Source organism: Pteropus vampyrus, unplaced genomic scaffold, assembly GCF_000151845.1.
Source record: "Pteropus vampyrus isolate Shadow unplaced genomic scaffold, Pvam_2.0 Scaffold136, whole genome shotgun sequence".
Lineage (NCBI taxonomy): Eukaryota > Metazoa > Chordata > Mammalia > Chiroptera > Pteropodidae > Pteropus > Pteropus vampyrus.
The window spans coordinates 2865634-2879024 of record NW_011888917.1 but is presented as its reverse complement, the minus strand read 5'-3'; the positions used below and the strand labels follow the sequence as shown (position 1 = coordinate 2879024).

At 36.0% G+C, this 13391-nt stretch overlaps 1 protein-coding gene across 18 annotated transcripts in view; it reads right to left on the bottom strand.

The window, feature by feature from the left end:
• PTPRD (protein tyrosine phosphatase, receptor type D) overlaps positions 1-13391 on the bottom strand; it is a 396821-nt gene that overhangs the window by 32289 nt on the left and 351141 nt on the right. The gene's annotated exons all lie outside the window — the stretch shown is intronic.

The window sequence follows — 13391 nt, the reverse complement described above, 5'->3', positions numbered from 1 at the left end:
GGGGGGCACTGGGAGAAAAAGGTGAAGGGATGAAGAAGTATAAATTAGTAGTTACAAAATAGTCACGGGGATGTAGAGCACGGCATAGGGAATATAGTCAGTAATATTGTAATGGCTGTGTGCAGAGCCAGATGCGTGCTAGAGAAATTGGGGGGCTCACTTCATAAACTATATAAACATCTAACCACTGTAATGCATATCTGAAACTAATATAAAATTTAAAAAATGAAAAAAATAACAGTGGTGGGCCTATGATGAACTGAGCCTTAACAAAAGAACATTTAATTTAAAAATGGAGGTGCTAAAAAAAAAAATAAAAGTTGTTTGCAAGCCAGATTTTGCTAAGGACAGTTTGAGAACAAGCCCTCCAAAGAGGGAGGTGGTTTTGATAGTTTCAAATCATTTTAAAACTTGATGCTGTAAGACTTTTAGACTTAGAAAAGCAGTAAAAGTAACAGATTATAGTGGCATAAGAGATATAGTACAGGAATACTTAACCTGGAGCTGAGAAAGTGGTAATGAGTATGCCTTATATTAAATATGTCCATGGAAATTGAACAGTTACCTGAGATAAGGCTGCCTGGCTTATTAAAATCTCAAATGTTGAATGGCAGTTATGTAATGAGTTTCTTTTAAAAAAATAGAAAATAAACTGTCATTTAATCAACTGCTTGAAATGCTGATAACTGAAGCTGAGTGATGGGTGCTTGGGGGTTCATTATATATTCTCCTCTTTTCAGTATGTTTGCAAATGTCCAAACATAAAGTTTAGGAAAACAACTTCTTTATTTCCTTCTCCAAAGACAAAGGTTTTTCCAAATGTACAGTCCCTAAGTGGGAGAAAGAAAAAGCTGTTGTTTAGAACCGTTAGCCTAGTTCCAACAGCTAGGATTGGACCCTAAATTACTCACAGGATATGATGCATCTTTAAAAAGGAACTGTCGAGATTAGTGATGTTCCAGAAGTGATACTTGATAAGATTATCCATATGGAAACATAGGCAGAGAATTCAGCAAAGGCATGATGATGATTTTAGGAATTGTTGTACCTTTGTACATTATGTATGCCACAAAAATTCACTCTAAAAATGACTTCTAAGCAGAATTTTCTAATACTGTAAAATGTATTTATTCATAAGCCTTTAGGAAATATAAACACAACAAAGGCATACATACACAGCTCTTGTAACTGGACTATATTCACGGAGCTTCTTACTGAATTCTGGGGAAGGTTTTGCTAAGCTTGTGGCTTTGCTATTGTTCCCTACAAACCACTAAGTCTGAGTTTAATTGAACCAAGATAACAAGTGAATTTCAGGCTGTAGCACATCAGAGAAAATAGTCAGAAGCCAGGTCAATCATTTCTAGTCACATAAAAGAGGAATGAAATGTTAACTGTAGGTTATAAAGGATTTTTGTGGTTTGCAACATAATTGGTTATGGTTTTTCAAACGTTAAGTAGTGAGTATGAGTCCAGAATGAGTAAGACTCTCTGCCCAATTGATTAGAATTAGAGTTGGGTTAAGGTTGACAAAATGAGACTTTTAAAAAAATTATAATTTAACCCTTTGAGCCTCTTTACTCACTTCTTCCACTCTCCTCACCCCCCTATGCTTCTGGCAACTTCCAATTTGTTCTCTGTATTATTTTTTAAAAAATGTTTTTAGAGCCTACATATAAGAGAGATATAGTATCTGTCTTTTCTTGGAATGACTAATCACCTGTGAATACAAATTGGGGCTGAATTTGAAGGTAGTCAGAGAAAATTTCTTATTATGACTTCCATAAAACTCAAATTCCTAGTCGTCATGGTCATCACCATCATCACCACCATCATAGTAAGTCAGCACTTCATCTACCAAATTTTATGCAGTTTTCCCTTACAGAGAAAATCCCTTTGCAAACAACCACATTGTTCTTCACCTTTCTAGAGAAACAGAAACTCAGACAGGCAAGTGACTTCTATAAAAGATCTCATAGTTTTATGACAGTCCAATTTCTCTTATTTTTCTATATATGCAATCTCTATTTCTTGGCTTGAAAGCTAAATATGTAATAAAAGTCATAATTCGGTTTTTCTTATTAGCGCACACAAGGAACCTTTACAAGCCAGGAGCTTCATTTATTACACTGCATTTTTAAATTTCCTACTATGCATGAGCTACTTTAGAAAGAATTTGATTTTTTACTAGAGTTCTAGGATGTGTGTGAAACACATTTCATATTTTGAGATGATCCATGACATGGTTCTCCTTTGCACACATTAAAAGCTTAACAACCTTTGTTCTTGCTAAAATTTAGAGGCTTGCCATTGTGACCTACTGAGGTTACATCTTTTGTATATTTATCTTCTATATTCACTTATAGTATTCAAACTAACCTTGGTCTTAAATGATGGTATAATAAAAAAAAACCCAGCATCCTCAAATAACCTATATTCAGGCAACAGCTCAAATCGCAGCAAAAGCTCTGTCTCAGTAACTGGAGGGGCTCTGCCCACTTATTGCTCTTTACAGATGGAAGACACACACAGTGGTGAGGAGAAAAATTAGAGAAAGAAAAAAGTACCCCAACATGCATCTCTGATTTACACATCTGGGGGTAGTTATGGATCCAAAATGTAAGAACAAAACAGCAAGACAAAACAGGAAATAAACAAGGTCAAATGTCATCACTCAATGGAAGAACCTGTAGTTTGGGTTACACGAGGTTTTGCTCTTCTTATCTAATGCTGTGAAGGAAATTCATATATCTATCCAGGGTGAGAGTGAAGCAGTGAGAAATATGGAAGAGGCAAACAGGCTCATCAGTCATACTAGAGCTGAAAGAAGGTTTGAGAGGAGAACATGGGGGCACAGTGGTTAGTAGACTCAAGACTTTGTCTCTCCTCTACGCTGCCAGGTATGTCCTACGTCCAAAAAGAGCATTTTCGTTGGCTTAATTTATCATCATTTAGTTTGTCTTCAGCAGAGACACTGTTTATATGTGCAAGTTTTTATTTCAGAATGGATTCTCTTCTGATTTTTGTGTCACTTCATACATTTCTGCAACAAGAAATTTTTTCAGCAGCTGCACTTAATTTACACATGCAAATGTACCTTATTAATGCTATTTCTCAAGGCAAAGCATTTAAAAATACTTGCTAAACATTTGTTTATTTATATGAAAAATTTCAGAGGTTTGCACAGCTAGATTTAGGGCATATAACAAACACTGTGAGTGTGTGAGAGAAATATAAGTGATTCCAGCAGATGGCATGGTCAAAAGTAAAGGGTTTGCAAATGCAAGAAATAGCACAAATCCAAATCGAGAAGTCTGAATGGCTATAATTGTAACACATCTACAGTAGAATGAAGAAGGTCATTTATATTATGTTAAGAAATATAGGGGCAGATTCGTATCTTATGTAAGCATGTTAGACAAAATGGGGATTTGGCACATGGCTTGCTATCAGACAATACCACACACAGTGTTTATTTCGATTCCAACAGAAAGACAATATTGACAATTTTCTTTCTCTATACTTCCTACTTTATTCAATAGAAGAGGTAACAATAGCATCTGCTGCACTTGGCTGGATCCTGGGATGAGGAATTTGTGGATGATGAGCCTCCCAGGCATATGGCCACTAAGAAGCTCATGCAACAGCCATGGCACAGCCAGGCGAGAGCTCCAACGGGAGCAGCAGATACACAAGGCTGCCACTGCGAAACAGAGCAGAGCTGCCAAGACAGCATGTAAAGTCATTTTTAAGTGGCCTGAAGTGGTTTCTACCACCACAGCTCCAGCCACTACTGCAAAGTGGGATGAGTTTATCTCTGACATTCTCTCCTTCTTGCTCTGGCATTCCTCTACCATTTGGGGCTGCCCCAGCCTGGAAGCCTAGAACATTCAAGTTGCTTCCCGTCTGCTCATCAGCTCTTCTTTCAATCAGTCATGGTTCTGAAGATCTGTGATAATTGGCTCTAATGTATCAAAATTACCTACTCCGACCACCTCAGTTCCAAACATAATACATCCTGCCATTATACAGGTGCTTTCTGATTACTTTCCTAATTCACCTAGAAAATGTTAAAGGACTCTTTAATCAAATTAATGTAAATAAAATTAAAAGGACCATAATGCAATGGGAAACAAATTGGACCAGCAGTCTGAAGATTTGAGTCCAGAAAGAGTCTATAGGAAAGCTGTCAATCTTGCTGGGCTTCATTTAATTTTCTCATCTCTAAAACTAAAGAGATGGAGGGAAATGGGGAGAAGGGAGAGAAGGGGAGGAGGGAGAGGTGGGGATAGGGAAGAAAGGAGAGAGAAAAGAGAGAGAGAGGGCAGAGGGGAGGAGAGAGGAAGGGTTGAAGGGAGGGGAAGGGAGAGAAAGAGAGAAAGAGAGAGGGAAGGAGGGAGGGAGGGAGGGAGGGAGGGAGGCAGGGAGGAAGGAACAAGGTTTGTCTGGGAGGCTTAAAATGTCCCTTCTAGTTCTATGATTCACTTATTCACTATCAGTAAAATATACTCTTGGAGTTTCCGAGTTTCTGAGTAAAAAAAAAAAAACAACTATCAACCATAATAAATCCTAAACTACTGGAAGATAAAAAGGAAATATTTTTGAGACAGGATGAAAGTAAAGAGTACAAGATCTCTTGCCACACAAGATGATATTTCAGCAAAAATAATCAAGTAGCAGTTAGGAAACAAATCGACCTTTCCTCCACTTTTAAAGAATTACCTATTTCATATATCAACAAGAAAACTATATTTTGGAGTAGGCTCTGGGGCTTTCGCTCCTCAATTCCAGCCTTGGGAGGGAATCCTACTGTGGACTCAGCCAAGCTGGTGAGAGTGAAAGCAAAGCTGTCAGTCCAGTAACTAAGCTTCAGCAAGGCAGCCCTCAGTGGTGTAGGAAATGAGGTCACAATTATTTCTTGCTTCTCGCATGGGGAGGTGGCGTCTCTTTCCCTTCCCCTTGAACCTGTGCTGGCCTCTGCTTTGCTTTGAGCAAAAGGATGAGTGGTGGAAGTGATGATGTGTGACTTCCAAGCCTTGCTGTCAAAAGGCCTTGTAAACTTCTCCTTTGATCCCAGAACCCTGAGATCATCTGACCAGCATGAAAGACCGTGGGAGAGAGAGGCCCAGCTTTCCCAGCCTTCCCGCTGACTGCAAAGTAGAGCTCAGGAGAGACCAGTAAAAGAACCCTGCCCACCGCAACTCAACACAGAATAGTAAGAAACAACAGACTGTGGCATTTTAAGCCACTAAATTAGGGTTGGTATTTGTAGGCAATAATGGATAAATGATTGATATAGCCTAAATTTCAGATATAGTTTCCATCTCAGGAAGGTTGCACATAGATGTATCAGAAACTGAAATATGGTTACATTAAAAAATAATAATCCACTGTTGAAAACCAACCCGAACTGAAACAAATGAACAAAACAGAGAGAGTAGGTATAGTTTTTCATAATAATCATAATACTTATAGTCCTCTCCTTTCAAATGTTAAGGGGAATTTGAACAAATAGCTGTTTAGTCTTTATCATCAGAATCAAAGAGTCACAGTTAATTCTGCCCCATCCTGTCTAGTTCATCTCTTTTATCTGCCTGGATAAATTCTTTAAGAAACACTAGACCAAAGAAAGTCTTAATTAGTGACTTTTGATGGACTAAAAGGTAAAAAAAAAATTTTTTTTGGTAGAGGGGGTAGGAGAGGTATGGAGGGAGGTTGGATGGAAAGAGAGAAAAAGAGATTTCTCAAGCCTCTTGGAAGGTGTAAAAAAGGAAACAAAAAGTATTTAATAATTTAATAAGAAATTGATCTTTAGTAAAATCTGTGATTTAAAAATAGAATGTACTTTCCAAAAAACACATACTTCCAAAAATCAATGACCAAGGACCTGAAAGCTTGGGCAGGGGGTCTGGTATGACTCTTGTTCCTTCCATCCATCTTATCTTTCATCTATGGCTTCCACTAAATACTAAAAAAGGGGGGCAGTCACTAAGTCAGATGTCATCTAAGGGCATTCCTATGGCTTATTGTTTTGAATTGTCAGAATGCTGGACATTCATACTAAGCATGAATACAAAATAATGTAACATACTCTAGCAAAAAAGACTAGCATTTATCAACCCCAAAGAGCATGGCCCTTAAAAGTTGCCACCTTGGGAGTTTGAAGAATTATTTCAAGAATGCTGCCATGATGCAAAAGTATTTTTGTAACATTTTTGGTAGCAGCGTTAAGAATCTGTGGCCTGTTCTTTTGAACTCCCTAATGGTCGCACACCTTTGTTCTTGAAGGTAGATTTACTTATGTACTTTTTTAAGTGCCAAAAGACATCAAGAGCTAAGTCTTTGGTTTGTACAGTTGGTGATCAAGGTGGAGAATACTGGTTGACTTTCTAAGTCATGGGCCTACTTCTCCATGTGCTTTAAAAAATGATGCTTAAGTCCCATAGAGAAATTCTCCAAATGTTTAAAATAGTAATGCCATGCAAAGAGGTGTTTTCAAGTTTAAAGCTTTAAGGTGGGCTGTCACATTTGGATGCATACATTCTGCACTATCAAAAACAGGTTCATTACCATAGAGCAGCAGTTCTCAAATAGTGGTGATTTTGCCCCTAAGGAGACATTTAGCAACGTTTGAAGACATTTTTGATTGGCACACTATTGTGGGAGGTGCTTCTGGCATCTTGTTGGTAGAGGCCAGAGATGTTGCTAAACATCCTACAATGCATAGGACAGTCCTCTACAACAAAAATTACATTTCCAAATGTCAACAGTGCTGAGGTTGAGAAACCTTGTCTTATAGTAACAATCTGTTCTAATAAGTAGTTGTTTAAATGCTATGAAATAATTACTACAGTATTTATGCATTTTTAAAGCGTTAAATTTCTTGGTCTATTAGTACCTTCTAGATTAATATGTATACATCCATACATTTTCTACTCTTGAAGTCACAAATTACATAGATGTCAAGCTCACATTTCAGAAAACGTGACTGTATTCTTTGTCGTTTGATGGTAATAGAGTCAACTTAAATAACCACCTATTTTATGTGGGATAAATAACAATGATAAGATAATAATCATAAATTATAAAAATAAAAATAATCAATAACTACAAACATTTATTGACTTCTTTATATGTGGCAGATACCTAGCTAATTATCATTTTACACATATCATCTTATTTAATCTTTATAAACAAAAGTACAAAAGTCACATTGCTATTGCTCCCACTTTACCGATCAGGAAATTAAAGGCTTTGAAAGGTTAAATAACTTGCCAAAGGTCACAGATGTAATAAATGGTGCGGCTAGAATCTGAATTCTAGTAAGCTAATTTCAAGTGCACAGTCTTCACCACCATGTAATGCTGACCCCCGAAGGGTTTTAGATCTGCTAAAAGCTATCTCCGTTGTGGGCTGGGGACAGTTCTTCTCTCATTTGCATAACATAAATTAAGCAAAATAGAAAGTGGCAGTATTGTCTAGACAAAGAGAAGAGGTCCTTGAATCATAAAACATGGGTTCTCACCCAGACTCCACTGACTGGTTGAGTATGTGTTCTTCAGCAAGTCATATAAATTCTCAGAGTCTCAATTTCTTTATCCGTAGAGTGAGGATGGTAATAATCCACACCTACCATGCCTGTTGGAAAGACTGAATCAAAGAAGTGATGGAAAGATGTTCTGTAAATGGTTGCATTCCTACATGATAGTGATTTGGTTGTGATTCTTGGGTGTGAAATGGGAGAGTGATAATTTCTCAGTTGCCTTTGAGGGGATTCATGATATAGCCTTGATATATGATCCTACTCTATCGCCCTTAGATCTATATGCTTAGATCTATCTAATACTTATTTTCAAACAAACATTCCACTTTATCAGGCAGCCAACCAGTACCCCAAACACCTTCTTCATTTTGAGTTTTACGTTTTACTTCTGCTGGGGCAACTGTACAATTCCTTTTACTGTTTCTTTGGTTCAATTACTTTTAAACTATTTCAGTGGAAGTAAGAAATTTTCTTATATACAATTATGCCATCAAAATATTGCAGATCTGGCATCCTGTTTTGAATCGCCAAATTGTTTCATACATTAAGAATTTGCTTTTTATGTAGAATTATTGGTATATAAGAAAGAACCTGGCATAATAGTTTCCATATGGTATAATTATTTCTCCTCACCTTAAAATGTTTCAATAAATAAGGACATAATTTCTATATTCCACCCATTTTCTTATCCAGAGATGTTGGCATTTTTAACAATCTAGTCTCTCATCTACAGAAAGTTAGCTTCTCATATTACTTAATTTATACATGAAAATGAATCCCAGGCTTAAGGAAAATATAAGTTCGTACTTGTCAGCATCTCAAAGCTATCTCCTGCTTTGGCAATACTTGTGGTCTTTGATCTAAAGACATATTTGAATGAAACATTGAGAAGAATAAAGGATGGAATTTAGAATAAATGATTAAAAATGCATTAAACAATTTTCCATAGCACTTTCAGCTCTTTTGGATCACAAGGTCTTTTATTTTTATGTTCAGATGCAATGCCTTCTAAATCTTTTGACCTTAAAAAGGCTATTTTTGTCAACATTGGGCTGGTAGAAGTAACATTGGGCATTTAGAAGTAAATGGTTATGCTATGAGTATGATCTAAGCAGTTTCTTGGTTCTGCTTTCCCATATAAAATAAAAAAGTACTACAAAGATTGGATCTTAGGAATCTTTCCAACCTCAAATTGTCATTTGATTTTTATTGGGCCTCCCTCAGTGGCCCACTGATGCTTTCAGCACATTATCGATCTACACACATGTGGCCCACAGTTGCTGTTCCTTCCAGTTTTGAAGACTGGTTTGAGTCTATGATGTGAAAGATTTAAATTATCCTCAGGAGGTCTATTTTAGAAGACATATTCATGGGGGTCTTGATCTATTCCTTTTTCATATTTATTCATAAATGATTACATTTCTCCTATGAAGAAAATGTATTCCCTTGTTCCTAAAAGGGGTTAACACGACTCAGAGTTAATATAGAGTTAAGGTTTTATAACCGACTCAATAAAATTATAATTTCATTACAATTATTTATTCTTAAGAAGAAGTAAATACTTAGAGCAAATCAGTTTTTATAACCCTTTGTTACTAGAATATAAACCATAAGTTCTTCTATAAAACAACATAAAGGGCTTAAAAGAGAGAAAGGGGAACAAAATTTATTTTCTAAGTGGAAGACTAAAATAATATGGAAAAATGTAATATATAAACACTATACAAATTCAAGCTTATTAAATAGCTTGAAAGTTCTCTCCATTTGTCTCTTTCAAAATAAAATTTTATAAATAAGGAGAAAAAATATTGCATGTCTTTTCATGCATTACATAGATTATTTGTGAAGAGGTAAATGGCACATATTCACCTGACAACCATTTAGTCAACAAATATATAGTAAGGAGGTAAATGTAAGGAACTAAGTAGTCTTTGCAACAAGAAGAGTGAGAACTGAATATAATGATAGGTAAACAAGTTATAGACTTTGAAGTAGACCTAAATTTACAAGTTGTGTGTCCATGAGCAAATCACCTATGACTTCCCTATGCTTAATTGCTCCTCACAGGTAAAATATATTGTTTTATGGATTAAATGAGTGTAAATTTAGTAATACTTTAAAAATAGTAATGGTTCAGTAATTGGCAGCTATTGTGTTATATTAAAATGTTTAAAGGGTCAAAGAGACTCATATTCTAACAATCACCTCTAATACAGAAAAAGCGAACTGAAGTCTAGAAATGGCAATGTATCGTGGGGTCAGGAAGGAAGAAGTGGGTCCTTTTGACCTGGTCATCAGGGTAGACTTAAAAGTGAAATGCCCTCCAAACGGGTGGCCAAAGAGGCTGAAGACCACCATGTGATCTAATGACTGTTGAATTCACTTGGTCTACCAGTCTATGCAACTGGGGGCACATATTGGCCTCTGCTTTTATCTTGTGTCAGATGGGAGATAAGGTTCTTACTAAGGTTCCTACCTCTGAAGATGATTTGGAGAAAAAAGCAAAAACACATGTAAAACAAGAGGGCCTCTTTAGTTGAGAAGACAGTATATTTGATGTTGATTAAGAGTTCAATAGTCTTTGTTATTACAGCTAAAAAAATAGGAAGCTGTTATCTATATTTAATCATGAAATTGAGGGCACCTGGGAAAGGACATCACAGGCAAAGTAGGAGAAAAATGGATTCGGAAATAGGCATAAGAAAGACAGTCAATTTAAAATAATTAAACTGCCTTAAAAATACCCAAATATAAAGAGATAAAAATATAGTCTCATGTTAAAAAACAAAAACAGTACAGCCTTGATATGATCTTATAGTTTATGTAAAAAAAAAAAATTCTAAAATGCCATATGGAATTCAACTAACTTCATCAAGCAATTATTGAGCATCTACTATGATGTAAGAGCAGGGGTACAAATGTGCATAATCCATAGCTCACACCCTTCAAGATTTCAAGGCATATGCGATAGGCGCATATACAGCTAACTATGCTCAATGCGAACCTACTTTATGGGAACTCAGAAAAGAGAATGTTTAATTCTTCCTGCGGGAAGAGGAATGGAGAATGTGCTTTAAAGGCTTTTCTACAGTTTCTCCTCAAATGTCTATAATATGAAGCAATTCATATAAATGGATGACTTGAGCTGTGTGTAAAACAATAGGGAGTGGTGAGGATTTGAAAAACTGGATAGTACATTCCAGTTTAAAGATATTCAAGTTCAAATTTTTTTTTTTTTTAAAAAGACCACATATATCAACAAAAGCATTCAAGCCCTTTGCGATACGCATAGGAAGTACTATTTGAGTTGGATTATGAAACAGGGTGAAACATCATCAGGTATAGAGGGCAAATAAGTTGAGGTTCTAGAGTGGATGAATATCATTTGCTGAGAGCCAGAGATGAAAGTACTTAGAATGTGTAGCAAGTGGTAGGTGGCTGAAAGAGTGAATAATGAGGCACAAAGGGCGAGATCAGCCTAGATTGTAAAGCGCCGTGAACATAATGCTAAGTTCAAACTTTATCTTGAAGGCATTAAGAACCACAGCATTAATTTCTATGTATCTTTAACAGCATCATTTTAAGAGTTTAATGGTTTCTTGGGCCTTTATGAGAGCAGATTTATTATTTAAATGATCCTAACTCATAGCATTAAAATGTTATGTCACTATGAAAAATGTGATGAAATTATCATGTTGGAAAAATATTTAAATTAAAAGAAATCATTTGATTAAATATTTGGATATTTATAAACATCTGGTTATTCATAGGATAGATGGCTCAGGTAATACAGATGATCTGAGTTCATATGGAATTTTTCTCACTAGAGTTGTAAATATACAGACAGCTCTTAAAACTCACTCAATAATTAATATAATAATAATTTAACATTATTTCATACTTTTACATACTGCACACTGTCCTTAGTGCTTTATGTGTATCATTTCATATCATTTTATCTAATCTTCATAAAATTCTTATTGTGATGAATAATTTTATCCCATTTTACAGGTGAAGAAACAAAGGCGAACATGTATGAAATAACTCATCCAAAGGCACATGACTAATAAGAAAATAAGCCAGAGTTTTACTCACGTAGTCTCTCTTTCCAAAGTGTATGCTCTTAATGTGGACATTATGTTAGGCATGAACTGACTGACAGCTAGAGTTGGTTTTTCCTTCTATATCTGTTGACCCAGACTTTCTCTCTTTTAGAAATGAGGTCGACAATTTCTCCTCCATTTTCCAAGATCTTGTCTATGTTTCTTTCATTCATCTGCTTTCTTCTTCTTGCTTCTTAGAATTTCTTCTATTTATAATGCCTTCTTAGTCCTGGCACATTTATTACTAGACAAAACTATCGGAGGAACATGAATTTTCTCTTTTTCTGCCCTTCCCCGTTTTGGTTTACCACCAGACCTCTAAAACCTCCATTCTCACAAAATCCATTAGGCAGAAAGCTTTGAGTTTGTTACTACTTCAATACAGAGAAAAATATTCAAGTCCATTCCCAAAGTGTATAAGAGAAATCACAACATAAAATACAATATTTATATTCCAGAGGATTTTGTATGATTATTTGTGACATGATCATGCTAACTACAAATGATATTTCTTTGTGACTTGGCTAATGTCACTTTCTGTGTAGTTCTGTCCTGCTCAGAGTTGATTTCTAAACCGACATTTCTGGGATTCCACATAAGCAGTTGTTATCTGGAATGACTTGACTTTGCCACTCTGTCAAAAAAATTATGCTCTTAAATTTTAACATACTGGTGTCCAAGTCAAAGATTCATGATGGTTTGGATGTTAGTAACACGGACATGGCCTCTTCTAAATAAAGAGGCCGAGGTTTCTCACCAGCCATGTGAGGTTACCTATGAGTGAATACTGATCATTTCCCAGAGCTCAGTTTATGTTGCATCTTTCCCTCTTTGTTTGCAGTTGCTAACAAATTTCTTCCACCAACAGACCTACTCTTTTGTTGTTTGTTTCAATACCAGCTTCTCCGAAGCCTCAGGCACAGCACTTCCAAATGTCAGCTCCTATTAGCTCTGCACATTTATCTTTGTTTCCTTATTTCTCCTGAGTCATCTATATCTCTCAGAGGTGAGTCCAGGTGACTTAACATAACACAGGGGTGTGTGTATACATATGTATGTGGGGGTATGTGTGTTTTCTTAAAATGAGACATTATAGCTATCTATCTCTCATACCTGCTTGCAAACTTTTCCAGCTCTCTCCAACTAGCATAAAGTCTTATACCTTGCTTATGATCAACAGAGGGTACACTGCATTTAAATGATTTATCTGTGTATCATCTATCTATCTACCTATCTATCTATCTATCTATCTATCTATCTATCTATATATCTATCTATCTATCATCAATCTTAGTTTTCCAGGGCCTCCACTTTAATTTACAGGAATGGGAAGCACATTTTGAGAGAAGGAACATGCTGTATTTCAAAATGCAATGAAAGCATCATAATGCTTTTCTTCAGTGAAGATTTCCAAGTTAGGTTTCCCTAATTTTTGTTCCTGTTATTTTATATTTAAATGAATGTGTGTTTACATGTACACATATACATATACACACACACATGCACATGCACACACACATATGTATGAACTGCATTTCTGCCATAGGCCTACAAGGGCAGCGTTTCTTTAGTGAGCTCAAACTTCCAGTTTCCCTATCCTGTGGCCAAACTCCAACTGAAAACATTTCATGTGTGACCTTCAGAATCAAGCTGAGCTGGTACCAAGCAGGGGCACTCTGTAACTAGATGCAATGGCTCTTTGAGGCCTGCAAAGATGTATAATAGAGTATAGAGACTGGTTGGTC